At 41.2% G+C, this 17,967-nt stretch overlaps 1 protein-coding gene across 2 annotated transcripts in view; it reads left to right on the forward strand.

Moving 5' to 3' along the window:
* USP6NL (USP6 N-terminal like) overlaps window positions 1–17,967 on the forward strand; it is a 215,140-nt gene that overhangs the window by 6,321 nt on the left and 190,852 nt on the right. The window lies entirely within an intron of this gene.

Below are 17,967 nucleotides of genomic sequence, written 5' to 3' on the forward strand. Positions count from 1 at the left end.
GGAGCTTGCTCAGACCTCTGCGTGGGGATAATGACATCCAGAAGACAAGTGAAGTTTTGTGTTCAATTGGAAACTGCATTATTTTCAAGTTTTCTTGTAACAAGAAGAGAGCTGTGTGCAATGTTATAGTTAAATGTTAAATAACTATTTTTAATAAGGACCTCAGTGTAGCTGTGTCTAGGACCCTACTCATTTGTATGTGTTTTTCTGTTTAATTAAAGCATAGAGTAATGCACAGTTTAAAGGAAGTCTGCCAAAATGATTACGTTTGCTGAATTGACTTCTGTCTATTTGCATGGCGGGTATGCCAGCATCTGAAAAGAGCTTTTGATTCTGCATGTTTATTCCAGCATTTGAGTTCTTCATGGCATGGAATCACAAATAATCCCAGGTTCCACTTCATGTAACTTTTTATTCATATACCATATCATCATTTTTATGTAGCTTGCCTGCTGTCCTTGAAAGTATGCTCCATTGTAAACTTGCAACTTTTATATTATTTAAATATATCTGTGGAAATGTGCAATTTCATGTAAATATCAGTAAGATGTTTTTTGTTTGCACTACTGTTTTTTTTTAAATTTTTTTTTTTAAATCCAGATTGAAGTTCAGAAGACAGTCATGGTGCACAGAGTATTGTAGCCCATAGTATTCATTCAGACATCAGTCTATAGTAGTTGGATCAGTGAAGGGTGATTTTATTGATTGCTATGCATACCTAACTTTGCGTCTCACTTGGGCTCAGCCCTGCTTTATTGAATAAGCCTGTGATTGCTGTTCTTGTTTTCAAGTTACAATATATTTAGAAAACTAAAATTCATTTTAGAGTAAGGAATGTGGTTATTTCTAATTATATATATTAATTACACCCTGGCTCTTACATATTGCTGTTACATATATGCAAGATCAGTCATATAATTATAGGACAATGTAATCAGTAGACAGTAATTATCATATGAACCCATTATGTATACAGTACATCTTAATCACATTCTGTTGTATTTAGTATACTTAATGCAAATCATTACAGTGGAACCTGTATAAAGTGACCGATATCCTTACTTCTTATATACATTTGTTCACTGTAAGATTTACACACGGCTCAGTTTTACTCCTGTGCAGGTGGTTGGCAGTTAAACACTTTTTTCACTTAAATGTATTGTGATCTGAATGCTTAAAATGAAGGTTTAGTGTTTTTTTTTTTTTTTTAATTTTACTTCACTGGAGAAGTATGTTCCATGTGCTGGCGGCCATAATAGAAATCCTTAGTCTTTTGCACCCAGTTACCCCTGTGGGGGTTAATAGCAGCAAGAGCAGCAGAGTGCCAACTATGCCCGCCATTTGCACACCTCTGCTTCATTCATTGCACCTGTAGTATAGGTTCCCACCATTCAAAGTGTTCCATGATTGGAGGAAGCAGACCTTTCATCCATCTGCCTGTCGTCCAATCACGGATTGCATTGTGGGAACCTATAGTACGACTATATACTTGTATGAATGGAGCAGAAGGGGTGGGCATAGCACTATTGACAAGTGGCTGTCACAGGTGCAGTAGCTGATATTAAACCCTTCAGCAGTGGAAAATCATCGCTGTGGAGGTATCTTGAGCACAGAGGACTGAGTATTTCTACTATAAACAGTAGCCCCAAACACACGGGGCACACTTCACGGTTAGTAAGTAGTGTTCCTGATGCTGTCTAAAAAAAAAAAAAAAAAAAAAAAAAAAAAAAGTACACCTGTGCCTAGGCTGTGAACCTTAAAGTGAAACGTTTTTTTTTTTTCTTTTTTTCAGAGTGAAGATCCACTTTAACATTTTTATATATTTTCAAGAAGTAGTAAAAGATATTCTAATATTTTTGACCTCCTAGAAATTTTAGCATGGGGCTCTGTCGTATACAATATGTGCGGGAGGAGGATACAGGTATCCAGTCTAGCATTTCTGCCAGCAACCTGTCAAACTCTGAGATGCTGACAACTGCTGCAGCCTACCTCCGATCCAGTCTGCTAAAAACAAACAGAATCGGATCCATTTTCCTCTGAGTAGGTGGATTGGAGGTAGTCCGATGTAGATGGACAGCCTGTTCGTAGAGCACAACGGGCCCGGTCTGTGTCCAATCTGCAGAAACTGTGCGGACACGGACCTGTTATCCGCCCACTCTGCTCAGCAAAAGGGATCAGAGGACAGATCTCTTGCTGAGCAAATCTAATCCGCCCTATGTAAAAGAACCTACGTTGGTGGGTTTTTAGATTGGGTAAAAGGGAATCTTTAATTGGTGGCTAGTGTTATTAATTTGTATTGATACTTTAATACAGATATTCCGTTTTGTCTTTTTTTCCTTTTTGAAAGCTGGATGCAGAATTTTGAGTTTTCAGTCATAGCCTACTAGTTCCCCTTTCCGTTAAGTCCTTTGCTGTGGTGGCAAGAAAAGTTATTTTGCAAGTAATTTAAATGGAAATACTATGACACCTAGCCCAGCCATTAAAGTGCGCTTGCTTGATTGTCATATGGCCCTCCTTGGCAGGCCTTCTGTCTGGGGTTAAAACTAACTTCTAAATATTTTTCATCCTGTCCTTCACTAATGTAATGGATTCAAAATTCAGTTTCAAAACAATTCAAAGCTGGCATCCAGGAAAGCAGGTAAATCTTTTTGAAATGGATATATGTTAAAGCTGAAGTTTAAAGTGAATCTAAACCCATCTATTTAATGGTTAAAAACCAGTTACATTTCTGGCATGCCATGAGTGCTAACTGTCAAATTTGCTTGTTCTCTTAACCAAACTGTCAAACTATCAAATGGCTCCTAGCCTAGCTGATCACATGTGCAGTTTCAGGTCAAACGGAGGCTAAAGGCCCTTTCACACCGATTTGGTTTTGTTTAAAAAAAAAAAGAAAAATGCATGAAAAATTCCTTTAAATCCTATGCAACGCCTCACACCTGTCAGTTGCAATTTTAAAAGACCTGCTTGCTGCATTTTTGGCACATGTTAGGACCCTTTCACACTGATCTGCTTTTTTGTTTTGCTTTTGTTTTTTTTAACTGAAAAAATGATAAACTGAAGGTAATGCGTTTTTACCTCATTCCTGCAGTGGAGCAGTGTGAAAGCAGCCAACAATGCAACTGAAACACAGTTGACTAGTGTGAAGAGTACCATTGAATTTAAAGGGATGCCTTTTTTAATTCATTTTATTCGTGTTTTTTAACTGAAAAGCTGATCAAAAACTGATCAGTCTGAAAGGGCCCTTTTAGATGGTGGCTTTCTTGGTTGAAAAGGATAGGAGGGTTTAGTTCCACTTTAAAGTATAGCTAAAGGCAAAACTTTTTAGGTTTGGATAAAGTGGAAAAGGATTAGAACACCTGTCAGGTTTTGATTTCTGTCTCTGTCCCCGTTAGGGAGGTTCACTCTCTATTGTTTACTGTTACAATTGAAAGTGAAAATCCCAAATGTCCCCACAACGTAATAAAGGGGAAATCTTCCAATGGGGACCCTAGTTTTTGTGAAACTGGTAACAACCAGGGCTTCCTTCACTTTAGAGGGATTTCCTCTGCCTTTTTGGCTATGAGGCAGGAAGTGAAAGGAAATCTCTCCAATGGGACACAGATGGCAAAGAGAAACTTACAGTGGCTATAACCCTCCCTTCCTCTATCCAAAGTGGAAAAAAAAAGTTTTACCTATAGTCTCACTTAATTTTTTATCTACCGTATTTACAGCTCTACTTTAGTTGTATTACTTAGCTGTAACAAAATGTGGGAACTTCTGGCACTGTGGGTGTTAACAGCTTTGGGTCTCTGGGCTCAGCTGCATGAAAGGATGATCTGATGGGGACACATCTGCTAGTCTTCTCCTCCATTGAGAAGTTATTTCATTGATTATGCTGGCTGTAATGTAATCTGTGAACGGGGAACCCTGTGACTGATCAGACTCTCCCCCTCTCTTTCAAACATAATTACCTGCTTGCCTGGAGGTTGGATTTAAAATTTTAAACTGGCATTACAATCGTGTTTACCATCTAATGTAATGGATTGAATTTTTTTTGTTTTCTCTCATCAGTGCCTAACAAAGTACAACACTCTGTAACTCTATTACTGATTAACCTGCAGTTGGTTTAGGAGTCTTCTCTAAGGTGCAAATCTCAGTATATTAACCCTGTGGTCACCATTGTAACAGTACTGCCTTGTGACCTACCATACCTCTTCAGAAGTACCACACAAGTTAATAGTAATACCAAACAAAATGTGACAGGCAGTGCTGGTGAAGGCACCATTTTGATTCTACAGCACAAAAAAAATGCAAAATGAAGGACAGGATCTTAAGCGGTTGATGCACTAAAACTAGAGAGTGCAAAATCTGATGCAGCAGTGCATGTTAGCCAATCAACTTCTAACTTCAGCTTGTTCAATTAAGCTTTGACCAGCTTTGAAAACTGATTGGTTTCAATGCAGAGCTGCACCAGATTTTGTACCCTCCAGTTTTGGTAAATCATCCCCTTACTGCAATTGAGCCAGAGACCCAAAAGACTGTCAACCCCCACAGCACCGGAGGTTCAGCATCAGGAAGAGGACAGGGCAGGCCTGCAGTAAAGATCTCTACAGAATCCAGGAGCCTGCTCATCGTGGGACTTGCTTCATTACATGTAGGTAATTTTCTTTCTTCAGCTAGACTTCAGATTTTACTGTTATACCTATGAAAAGATTAGCAATTCTTTTCAGCCACTCTTCTGGGCTAGGTGCCCATGCCAGAGAGCAGAGTAAGACCTCCATTGTTGTGGCAGCAAAGCTTTGTCCAGCAATTAACCCAGCCTACGTATTAGGCAATAAGAAGCAGCGATCATTGCTTTCAGGGCTTGGGCAAAAAATGGAAACACTACACGATTTGCAGGTGTGAAAGTAATTACATGTTTGGCCTTTAAAGCGGAAGTGATGTAACATTCTTTTGCTTTCACTGTGTGATGAGACACCCAGCTAACAGGTGGGAAGCCTCATTTATGTCATTCACTGTGTGTGCTGCTAGTAATACAGAGTCATGTCAGAGCTTACTGAGCTTTAACCACTTGCCTACCGGGCACTTTTACACGCTTCCTGCCCAGGGAAAATATCAGCTTTCAGCACTGTTGCACTTTAAATGACAATTACACGGTCATGCAACACTGCACACAAACAAAATTTTTTTTTGCATATATAGAGGTTTCTTTTGTTGATATTTAATCACCACTATGTTTTTATTTTTTGCTAAACAAACTAACAAAGACTGAAAATTTTGAAATAAAGTTTTTTACTTAGTTTCTGTAAACTTTTTTTGTAAATAAGTATTTTTTCTTCTTCACTGATGTGCACTAATGAGGCGGCACTGGTGGGCACTGACAGGCATCACTGGTGGGTACTCATAGGCAACACTGACGGGCACTGTTAGGTGGCACTAAAAGGCAGCTCTGATGGGCATTGATGTGCACTGGTAGGCACTAATATGTGGCTTTGATGGGCACTGACGTGTGGCACTGATAGGGTTACACTGATCATCAGGGCACTCATGATCAGTGTAGATGTTCTTTCTACTTACCTGTTCTGTGCAATAGTTTTGCACAGAGCAGCCCTGATCCTTCTCTTCTGGGGTCCTCCACTGGTGCACCAGGCCCCTCCCCTTCGATGGGTGCTCCCATGGAAAGCCTCTCTCCATGGGGGCATCTGTGTGGGCTCATTCCGGAGCCTTCTTGTCTGTGTCTATTAATAGACCTGGCGTGCTTGGTCCCACCCCACCTCATTACTTGCTTGATAGCAAGCGGGAGCTATCAAGCAGCTTAATGAGGAGAGAGACGTGGAGAGAGCTGCTGCTCTTGTGCACATCACTGGATCGGATTGGACTTGGGTAAAAATAAGCAGGAGGCTGGAGGGAACCTAAAGCACAGTTTTTTTTTTTTTTTACCTTATTAGATAGAATGCATAAAGGTTAAAAACCTTAAAGCAGAGTTCCAGTTGAATTAAGAAAAAAAAAATAAAGTCGGCAGCTAAAAAAACTGTAGCTGCTGACTTTTAAAATACAGACACTTACCTGTCCCTCGGTCCAGTGACGTCGACACCACGGCTGGTTTCACTGTCTGTCTTCTTTTCCCGGTGCTGGCATCTTCAGTGTGGACACCTGCGCTTTGTAAATAGTCCTGTAGTCTTCTGGGACTACGAGGAGGGAGGGGGGAGGACAACTTCCGCTTCCGATCGCAGTGGGAGTGGGTACCTCTCAATTTCGGGTACCCAGTTCCCAAAGGTGCCAATCCTTAATGCACAGTGGGGGACAAAGCCTTAAAGCAGAACTTCCCTTTTGGGTGGAGACCTGCTTTAAGGCTTTACAACCACTTTAAATATCGATAACATGGTTATATTTTAAATTGCCTTTTGTAAAGCAATGCTCCCCTGTCAGTGGCTAGGAAGCCACATGTGGCTTCCAGCTCCCTTGATGTGGCTCAGACGTCTCTCATCAAGCACCCAGTATCTCTTGGAACATATGCTGCTTTATAAACTTCCAATAAGCCTAAAGTCAACAACAAGATACTATTTTACTGTGTTTTTGTTTTTAATTTACCAATTATATAAATTAAAGTGTTTGAGGAATGTTTTTTTGATATTCAATGTGGTTTGCTGCCACTTTTTATATCTGGTCTTATCGGTGCGGTTCTGCCTTGGTCGGAGACAGATTTCTATAGTAGTACATGCACTACTTTTGGTGTCAGATGTCTTGCAAATCGCACCTGAAATTGGCATGTCCCCTGACTTCCCTGTAAGTCGCAGGATTTCAAAGTCGGGGTGATGTGACCGGGGTGTAAGTGCTCTTTACATTATCAGCACATTTGTGTGTCTGGAGTAACTAAAGGAAAGCTGATTTGCAGTTTTCATCTATGAAATTGCTGTACAGGTAGTCAGCATTATTCGGCAATAACAATGGGCAGACATTTACCTTCTGTGTTGTTCCTTTTTTTACAGTAAACCATGTGTTAGACACCTCGGGTATCTTCTTGTACTCTTCCTGAACTCTTCAGGGTAAAAAGATATTGAGCAATAAAGCTTACCCATCTTGCTCTTCTCCCCTGTGCTTCAATATTGCTTACTGAAGCTGCCCATCATAGGGATTCCTTGGGCATTTAGGATCAGACAGAATACTGAACATTAGATTTGGTTACATTTGGTGACTTTCTCATGATTATTTGCCTGATTATATTCATACCATCATGTAACCAGCCCTTGGTCTGCTAAGTTGTGGGATGAGGGCAGAGGATATGTGCACTTCACTTCTGGGCAGTGTAAAAACATGGACATGGTCTCTAAAGGGTAAATGTAAAAGTAAATAGTATCTGCTGACAGCTTATGTTAGCAACACTCAGATCCTGCTGTCACTTTAGTGCTCTAACCCCCACTCACATCCCCACCCAAAAGTTTACTTTCAGTGATTGCATTTATTTTTCTTTTACAGTAAAGTTTTTAAAACCTCAACCTTAGCAACTATCTTGATTTGTTTTATTTGTCTTTGTTTTTTTCCCTGATCACTGAACCAATACACTGCTTCTGGTACATTGAAAAATGCCTCGTTGTACTTCCATCTCTCCCTTATGATTCAAAAGCCTACCTACATATATCTGTGACTGAACACTTAGGCCTTGGGGCAAGATGTTTACTTGGTCAGTCAATTTCCTTATTTCCTCTTGTACTCACTGAGATTTTTGATTGCTATTTTAAGAGACCCTGTCGCCAAACCATTCATTTCAACAAAAATCTTCCCATAAGATGATATGTGAATATAACAGATTGTATGTTCTTTACGTGTAACAGCATTTCAAGGCTCCAAGATGTCTGCTGACCGTCACCATCTTTGATGTGATCAGTAAACTGATTAAATCTCCTGTACTTAATGAAAGAAACACCTCACATTCACACTAAATCTGCTATGTGGAACGTTCAAGATTATATTAGATAAATACAATAATATAAAATATATTTCTCAGCCGCAAAAGGAATATATCCAGTGAATATATAAGGAATTATGTCATATACATATCTGTTAAGGCCTCTTTCACACGGGTGTTCCGGACGAAAAACGGATGTCAACGGATTGTATGCAGCCTGGCAGGTCAGGAAAGGGCGCTGCATTGTTTTTCACTGCTAAAAGGCCGTATGACTTGATAAAATAACTCATGCGGTATTTTCGTAGTCGCAACCATGTTTTAATGTTTCGGCTGTCGGCGGGGTTCCTCACTGACATCTGAATGTAAAAGAATTACCGGCAATTAAAAAACAGTGTGGGGTCCCCCCCTCCATGCATACCAAGCCCTTCGGGTCTGGTATGGATTTAGAGGGGAAGTCCCACGCCAAAATGTAAAAAAAAAAAAAATGGCATGGGGACCCTCCAAAATCCCTACCAGACCCTTATCCGAGCTTGCAGCCCGTCAGGTCAGGAAAGGTTTTGTTTTGTTGTGACATGCACAACAAAACAAAAAAAATGTAGTGTGAAAAAAGACAGGAGTCCGTCTTTGACAAGTCCTTTATTAAAAGAAAAAACTAAAAGAATATACCCCGCAGTAGATCCAACGTCAGTCACGATGTCTGCTGCCGTTACCCGAGAAATGAATAAAAAAAAAAAAAAAGTCCGTTCTCAACGATGGCTTCCAGCTTTCTGCCTCTGAGGTGGCTTGACAGTTCTTAAATATGTAAGGGGCGGGGCCATCCGGGGATATCACCCGTGTGACACCGCCCCATGTTAAAAATAGTCAATGTTGATTGAGAGAGGGAAGTTTCACTTTAATTATTGGATTTAACTACTGCTGAATTATATTGTTGCTTAGTTCATGCTTTGTATGTCATAACCAGAGAATATCATGTGGGCTTTTTTTGTTTGGGATAATGTAGAAATGTATTAGTATTTGGATATGGTAACAAGCCTATGGCAAAAACTAAATAATTTTTTACACATAGCAGTGTACTTCATTAACATTTTGTAGTTTGCAATTTTCATTGTATACGTTTTTTCATTCTTTACTTACACATTGTCAGACATGGGTGGTGAAAACATTTCCTCTTAGACATTTATATTAGTTTGGACCCTTCTGCTGTAGGTTTGTTTATGGATATATAAAACTGTCTATAGATACCATGGATTTAACAGGTTTTTGTCAAGCCACGTTGTCAAATGTGTAAACTTGTCTTTCTGGAATTAGTGGTCATCATAGGGAGGGTATGAAAAATGAACAAAACTTATCCTTCTATAATGTATACTCGCCTCAATCCAAAGCACCTAGAGTTGTTCCTCTCTGGTGTCTTGTCCTTCTGTCCTCTGCATTGGGCAATATCTGACAGTCTAACTTAGCTTTTTTCAACCAGGTTGCTTTGAGGTTTCTTCAGGGGTGCCTTGGCAAAATGCTTAAAAAATTCCCAAAAATTGTATACAAGCCAACAGGTGGATCATACCTGCTTTTTAGTTACACAAAGCCACAGGTTTTCGTTCTGCACCATTACGACCTTCTAGCCGCCGACATCCCAACAACCAATGACATCATCCGTTCATAAGGAGGATGTTGGTCATCTGCACAGCATCCTTGTTTGCCCCGATTTAACTGGACACCGCAGAATCCTGGGAGGTGGCCCCACCGTGCCTCCATCACACAGAAGGTGAATGAAAGCCTCAGCTGTGCATGTTTTCCTACGAGACTGTGAAGGGGGGGGTTATCCATTTCATCCACTCAAAATTGGGTTACACTGAGCTCTCCTCTTTATCCTGTGCAGCATGTGACATCAGATCCCAATCTCTTAGATCTGAGAAAAAGCCGTTGTTCAATGTGTTTTAGGGGGCTGTAGCAAAGAGAGGGCTGCAGATAAATGAGTGCAAGTTATGTAGAAGGATTTCTTTCTTCTGTGTACCACCTAAGGCTGGTCACTTCACTGGGTATGAGTTTTCCAGCACTTTAAATTGAAGTGGACCTGAGTTTATGTATAGCCGGAACTTTTTATTTATTTATTTTTTTTGGGGGGGGGGGGGGGAGTAGGGAAGGATTGAAAACCCCTAGGGGTAATTTTTTTATGCTTTCCCTTTACTTCCTGTATTTGAGATTCAACAGCAAGTGAGAGGAAATCTCATACTGAGGGATGCTCCTATCTTTTGTCCCCAGAACATGTAATTTCTATCATATAATTCCCGTTTAGCAGCCGCATAACACTTCTGCACATTTCAGTGCCTTGCCAGCTTCTGTTCTTCAAGATTCAAGCTTATTGAGAGTTTTACACCATCAGAGGTGTGTCATGTCCACATCTCTCTGATCACTAGAGTATGCTGATATCAGGCCTGTATTGGGACAAAAAATAGGCCCGAGCATTTTGGACTGAGCAGCCCAAAGCCCGGGGACCCTTTCCTCGGAGTCCAATGGTGAAACTACAAGGCCCAGTCGCAAGAGCGTCCTTTACAGCCCTGGTAGTTCTGCCACTAGTGTCAGTAAGTTTTTATTTTATTTTTTTACAATTTTATATTTTATTGGAAGGTGGGGAAGGAAGTAGAGGAGAGAGAGAGACGTATAGAAAGAAAGAAGGCATGGGGGGGGGAAGTAGGGAAATAAAGGGGGGGAAAGAAAGAAAGAAAGGAGAGAAACCGAGAAAAAAAGGGGAAAAGAAAGAAGAAAATAAAGGTGAGAAACTGGAGACGGAGAGAAAGAAAGAAAGAGAGACGTATAGGAAGGAGGGAAAGAGAAAGAAAGGAGGGAAACGGAGGAAGGAAAGATAGAAAGAAAAGTATGGAAGGAGAGAAGTAAAGAAAGGAGAGAGAGAGAAGGAAGGAGGGAAAGAGAGGGGGAAATAAGGAAAGACAGGAGAGAAACGAGACCGAGAAAGGAGGAGGGAAAGAAGGAGAGAAACAGGAGACAGAGAGAGAAGTATAGAAAGAAAGGAGACAGGAGAGCAAGAGAGAGCGAAATAGAGAAAGAAAAAGGGGGGGAGAGAAGACACAAGGCTGGCAGGGAGTGTGGGTGGTGCGGACAAAGAAGGAGCAGGAGGGAGGAAGAGGGGCAGTCCCAGCTGTCTCCCCTCTCCCGTTGGTGGGGGGGGACGGTCAGCACTGGGCACAGATTATGCTGACAGGTCCCCCACAATGCTGCAGGAGATAGGGGGGGCAGCCGCGGGGGGAGCATACAGGAGCCCACGGCATGCAGGGGATGGATAGGAGGGCGGCCGGACGGAACATAGAGGATCTGAGGAATGCACAGTTGTCTGTGCCACCTGGCCGCCCCTCCTATCCAGGCGGCCCTGGCAAATGCCCTGTGTGTCCTATGACCAGTCCGAGCCTGGCTGATATTGTCATTAGGTGGCTAGGTCTAGGAAGTGGATGAGCTGCCTGGTGATGGCTCAGACCTTTTTAATCTGATTGTCTCCTCTACTTATACAAAGTGGTCCTGGACAAAAAATACAGTATCCTTTACAACTAACTTGTAAGTGTAAAGTTTGGTCTAGATCTACAGGGTTTGCTGTAGATCAAAACAAAAAAATCCCCAGAGCTCCATGTAGGGTGAATCATGTGAGCTTACCTGTTATGCAAATAATTGGTACGTTTTGACTGTTGTACCAAACATGGTGCACTGGTTGCCTCCTGTTCTGCTGCGCCTTGTGAGAAGAATAGACCGAGTCTTGAAGATGTGGATAAGTTGAAGTGTCTTGCACACTCTGCCGCATATAAAATAATGACCAGCATGGAGCACACCTTTGCACTTCCCCACACTGTCAATCAGACCCCACAGCACAATAAGAGGCTGCAATCATTCAAGTGGAACTACTCTGTATCAGAACACCACAAACCAGAAGTGGTATTTAATTTATTTTTAATATTCAAATCAAATGTGCCCATCCATCTATATCTCCATGCTTTATTTGGTTGAGAATCCACTTAGAAAAATGTCCCCCCCCCCCAGCATTTTTGGCTGTGGCCATCTTGAGTAAGTGCAGATGATTCATGTAGCAATTACTTCCTGGAATCCATCTGCCCTTAGTTCAGGTATGCAGGCAGGAGGGCGCTCTTAGCTAAGAAAACCTGTCCTCCCCTTCTGAAGACTTCCAGGATGTATGGCATCATTTGCCTAGGCCTGGAAACCAGGAAGTAACTAAAGAAATGTAAAAAAACCTGTTTAAAACAAGTAAATATAATCTACTTTCCTATCTATTTACTAATTCTAGCAGCACAAGGATTCAAAATAGTCAATGTTGATTGAGAGAGTGAAGTTCCACTTTAAGCATTGTGCACGGATTGCAACAGTGCTATTGTCACCAGGTACCAGGTACATTCTTAGCAGGAAACCCACCTGATCCTCCCATATGTGCTTTTGTTTTAGTTTTAAAGTCCAGTTGCCCTTTCCCTGCCATCTCTGGAACAGTTAATGCAGAACAGGACTGCCTGTTGCAGGGTTGTAATTTCTGGAAGGTTCATTGCTGCTTCAGGCAACTTAGAGTACAATGGGACCCAGGATTCTCCCCCTAAAGGTGTAGATGTGAATGACTGCTGACTATCCTCCGATTATTTATATATATATATATATATATATATATATATATATATATATATATATATATATATATATATATATACACACAGGACAGTTATTGGCTGCAATTTAGAGTACAGAGTGGAGTCTTCCATGATGTAGACCACCATCTTGCTCATGAAATAGAAATCGCAAGCTTCTCCCTCACCTGTGGCCCCCATAACCTTTAGCAGAATTCTGGAAGGCATTCACTCATGGATTCATGTCACTTTTTTCTAGATGATCATACATTCGTTCTTTACAGACTTGTCTTGAAGTACAGCAAGTATTTTTCAGCATAAATGAGATTACTGCAGATTAGTCTTTGTGGCTGACTAGGACACTGCTGCATACTTAGGGGGCTATTTTTAAATGTTTTTAGACCTGAAGTTTAGTTTAAAATGTATTTTGCTATGAAGCACAAAGGACATACCTTACCTCTAATGGCAGTGTGCCCTTTGTCCAACTGACAGCTGCACGGTGTAGAAGTCGTCTTCCCGCAGTGCTGATCTTCAGATGCTGCGGGGGTTAATATCAGCCATTGCAAAGTGTGAGGGTGTGCTGCCCACCTCCTCCATTCATAGTGTTCTTTCCCAGAATGAATAGTTTTCTTTGTGAACAGATGGATCCTGTCATTTATCTGGTTGATGTCTGGTCACAGAATGCTTTGCATTCTGGGAAACAGTTCATGTAAACATGATTCATACAACTTTCATACAATATTTACACATTTTTCTGGTTTGAATTCAAGTTACTGTTTTTATTTATTTTTCTGCACAGCTCATGTTACAACTATGTCTGCAGTCATCTAATTTAATCCCAACTGCGGGAAACTTGGAGATTCTCTGGCAGTGGGACTGCCTCCGCACTGCAAGGACTAATTACTTGTTTAGGTCTTGGGGGACTTGTAAAGTAGATTTACCTTCCCGATCCTCTGCTCCTCCATTCTGCTAGAACAGTTCCCTCTTCTCCCATATGCTCCAGTGGTCTAAGGTCATGATGTCCTCAAGATGTGAAGACCTCAACGGACAGTGCACCGCCAGCATGTGGGGGAGCACTGCTTTCTGGGGGGGGGGAATTGGTGATCAATGAGGAATCAAGTAAATGTGCTTTTACTCTCCCCTAGAGTTAACAACCAAGTAACCCCTGCATGGGGAGTGCAGCAGCACTGCAAAGAAATAATTTTCAAATTTCCTGAAGTTGTGCTTTAATTGAACATTTCTTACATTTATACTATCATCTTTTTGTTCTGGTCTACTGCACTAAGCATGGTGCCAATATGTCTCGGACAACCCGGTGGCAGCCATTTTTATTTGTGATTACAGTGATAAAGTTGGATGCAGTTCTCCCTTTTTTTTTTTTTTTTTTTTAAATTTTTTATAGTCTTATTTAACCACTTCCCTAACGCTCTATAGCAGAACTAATGCTTCAGGGTGGCAGGGCTGTGCAAAATCTCAGACACACACATATCTAATTTTGCATTTTGGGGTAGGGGATGTGCGCACCGCCCTACTTGCGCTGCCATTGGTGGCTACAGCTGTCGATCACCGGGTCCGGCTGGAAATTCCTCGCTGAGTATCACTGACGGGAGAGACCTGTGTGCAAACACAGGTCTCTCTCCTGTCAGGAGTAACATACTGCTGTGTATTTCTCTGCACAGCAGAGAAATACAAAGCAATATGTTTCCCAAGTAAAGAACACACAGCACACTTCGTAAAACAGCACACAGTTAACCCTTTGATTGCCCCAGATGTTAACCTCTTCCTGCCCAATGTCATTAATTCAGTGTCGGTGCTTTTTATTTGTACTGATCACTGTATTAGTGTCACTGGGGATGTCCGTGCCAGTTAGTTCCAACCCAGTGTCAGAGTGCCTGTCGTAGTCACGCTTTAAGTCACTGACCGCCACCATTACTTGTATAAAAAAAATAAAACTTCCAGTATACTGTACATACAACCATTTTGTAGATGCTACAACTTTCACATAAACCAAATTTTACATGTACTGGGATTTTTTTCTTTTTTAGTAAAGACGTAGCAGAATACATTTTGGTCTAAATGTATTAAGAAATTAGATTTGTTTTTTATTTTTCTACTGGATATATTTTATAGCAAAAAGTCAAAAATGTTTTTTTTTTTTTTCTTTCAAAATTGTCAGTCTTTTTTTGTTTATAGCGCAAACTGATCAAATGCCACTCACTGAAAGAAAGCTCTATTTGTGGGAAAAAAAGGTAATCAATTTAATTTATGTACAGCGTTGCATGACTGCGCAATTGTCAATTAAAGTAACGCAGCGCCGTATCGCAAAAAATAGCCTGGTCAGGAAGGGGGGTAAATCCTCTGGAGGGCAAGACATAACATGAGACATGAGAGCATTGTCTTTTTCATGTGTTTATGGAGAGATAACATTCATATGAGAAAAGCTGTCTAAACGCCCCTCCATGTTAGCCTATGTGTCCATGCACACATGGTCTTTTAGCAGGTTTTAGAGACAGGAAAAAAAACTCACTGCCAGTGCTTCCAGGAGCAGCAGCGTTTTGAGCTGAAAAAATGCTTGAAGCTTAAAAGCTGCTTCACCCCCTAAACTTTAGTACTTTAGCATTAATCCATTTCAATGACCAGAATAAATAATTTATTTTAGCCAATGAAATGAATTTATGCCCAAGAGCTTGACGCCTGTAAAAGCTCCTTTTTACAACAAAAACGCTGCTGGCTTCTAGGAGAGTGAAATAAACGTCCTCTGAGCATGAAGCCTAAAAATGTGCCAAAGTAGATTATGTACACTCTTTTGAAGCTGACTTTGGCATGTTTTGTGCATTTTGTGCGAGTTGTTGACATGACATCCGGTTTAGCGTAAATGGGTTCAGCTTCATGCTATTGGAGCGCAGTCAGTTAGATACGGAGTTGCGCTTCCACCTGATGGGTATATAAAGCGCAATGTACGTCATAAGCCACGCCCCCGACGATGTCTTTGTGTGACGAAAAGCATAGGGAAAAGCCACGTCATCACGCCACACATTGCCGCCATCTTGTTGCTTGGAAATGTCTCCAGATTGTACATGCTGGATTTTATTCAGTGCTTGTAATTGAGATACTCTTATTAAATCTCGGATTTTATTGAATACTACACAATGAGGAGTTTTTGCTCTTTACATATTTATTATTGGAACCTTTTGATCTTCCACTTCACATCTATGTTGTGGAATGCATGTGAGTTGGTCGCAGTGGAAAATCTCCGGTGAAGATTTGCTGGGATCCTCTTCCTACGCGCTATCTTGACCGCTTAATTGCAGTCATTCTTTTCTGGTAAGGGGCTGTGTGTGTTGAAGGATGAGGATCTCTCTCTCTTCTGGAGCACCATGGTCTTCACATATATGGACTTTATATGATTTCCAGTTGCACGCTATGGACATTTTGAGGACTGTGCATGATTATTTATTTTATATGAGTATGAATTAGTGCTGCACTTTGTTTTTATTACATATATGTTGTGCAATGCACAAAAAGATGCCAGTTTCTTTAGTGCATTGGGGTTCCATTAACAATTAAATGGCACCCAAACGCTCATTGCAGAATCAAGTGATTTTTGCCTGCATTTCTGCTATGCTCAGATGTGAAACTGCTCCACATATTTGATTCGGTGATTCAAGTAGCAGAAACCATAAACCAATACTTGTGTAATCACTGGAGAAGTGGACAACAAACTTGTCTTCTGATTTGTCGTCTTGATATGGTAGCTAATCTTGTGGGCTGCTTTCCTAGAAGTTTGTGATCTGCTTCTCCATTGACAACGAGTGCAGAATAGAAATCTTTTAGGGCTGTTGGAATGAAATACACAAAATTCAAGCGGTATCTGGAGAAGCTGCCCTTCATGTTTTGGTTGTCCTGTTCTACAGTCACTTGCAAACTTCAGACAGACTGAGTGAAAAAATGCAATGTTTCTACTGACCTGGGCCTGTGGTAACAGGTGTCAAAAGGAAAGGAGAAGACAGAGGTATTTTTATACAGGTACTTATATAGCGATGTCAATTTACAAAGCAGTTTACATATTTATTTTACATTCACATTGGTCCCTGTCCTCAAGAAGCTTACAATCTAAGACCCCTAACTCACGTTTGTACATACATATACCAGGCATATTAGGGCCAGTTTTAGACAGCCAATTAACCTACCAGCATGTCTTTGGGGTGTGGGAGGAAACTGGAGAAAACTGGAGAAACCCAAAGGAAAGCCATGCAGGTATCATCTTATAATTGCAAAGTTGCATTGAAAAGGCTAATGTGCTTAAAAGTGCAGTTATCCTTTACTTCTGTTCTTGTCAGTGTGGTATAGACATGCAAATGCAGACTTGCAAGGTGCCGTTTGTTCTCCTGTTTCTCTAAGCTGTTTTAGCGTCTAGCATAATATTCCATATTTGCAGCCAGACTGGACTTGCAGGGAAGCTTCTGAGGCCTTGTAAATGAATCACCTCCCAAAGAGCATATACATCAGACAAGCATTTTGAAGTGCAATTAAAGTGATTGTAAAGGATCTCATCTCTTTTTTTATTTTTTTTTTTTGAATACTTCTACTTACCTGCTCCGTGCAGTGGTGCAGAGTAGGCCCGATCCTCTTCTGTGGTCTGTGGCACTCCTGTCTCCCCCTGTTTTCGGAGTAGCTCCCCCCCCCCCCCCCAAGCAAGCCGCTTTTTAGATGGTGGCACTCGTGCGGGCTTGATCCTAAGGCGCACTGTGTCCTTCTATTGACAAACACCGCACAGTGCAGCCCTGCCTTCCGCTTGCTCCTCACTGGATTTGATTAACAACAGCTGAAGCCAATGACTCTAGCTGCTCTCACCGAGTCCAGTGAAGAGCAGTGCCACTGCTCAGCATTGGATTGAGATCTGGCTTAGGTAAGTATGGAGGGGAGATGCACCTGAAACATTTTTTTACCTTAATACAGAGAATACTTGATAGCTTTATGTTGTTGTTGATCAATTTACATTGGGTCTTCGCTCTCCCTTTTTTTTTTTTTTTTATACATAATATTGCTCCTCTCCCATACAGCCTCCTCAGATGCTTGATTCATGCATCCCAGGAGGCTTCAGGACAATCTCCACAACACTATGCATGCACCAGGCAATCTACAGCACACTGTGTGCTTGTACCATGACACGTTATCAGGGGCCAACTGCAGAAACCAGGAGGAGACGGCAACAGAGCTGTGAATTACACCAGACAAATTGTTGGGCACATGAATATGTTCTTTGACGACAACCTAGCAGACAATCGCAAGAGGGAAAAGCAAAAAATAGTGATGGGGAAGTGAAGCAATTTTTTTAAGGTATAAATAAATCTACATGCTTGGGCCATATGAGTGTGCATGTCTTTACTGTGAGCAAACCGCACCATCTTTATCTCTGAAAGCGAAATACGTGGCTGGCAATACTTGCTCAATTGA

The sequence above is a fragment of the Staurois parvus genome, unplaced genomic scaffold (assembly GCF_062004578.1).
Source record: "Staurois parvus isolate SC_StPar_1 unplaced genomic scaffold, SC_StPar_1.0 ptg000019l, whole genome shotgun sequence".
Lineage (NCBI taxonomy): Eukaryota > Metazoa > Chordata > Amphibia > Anura > Ranidae > Staurois > Staurois parvus.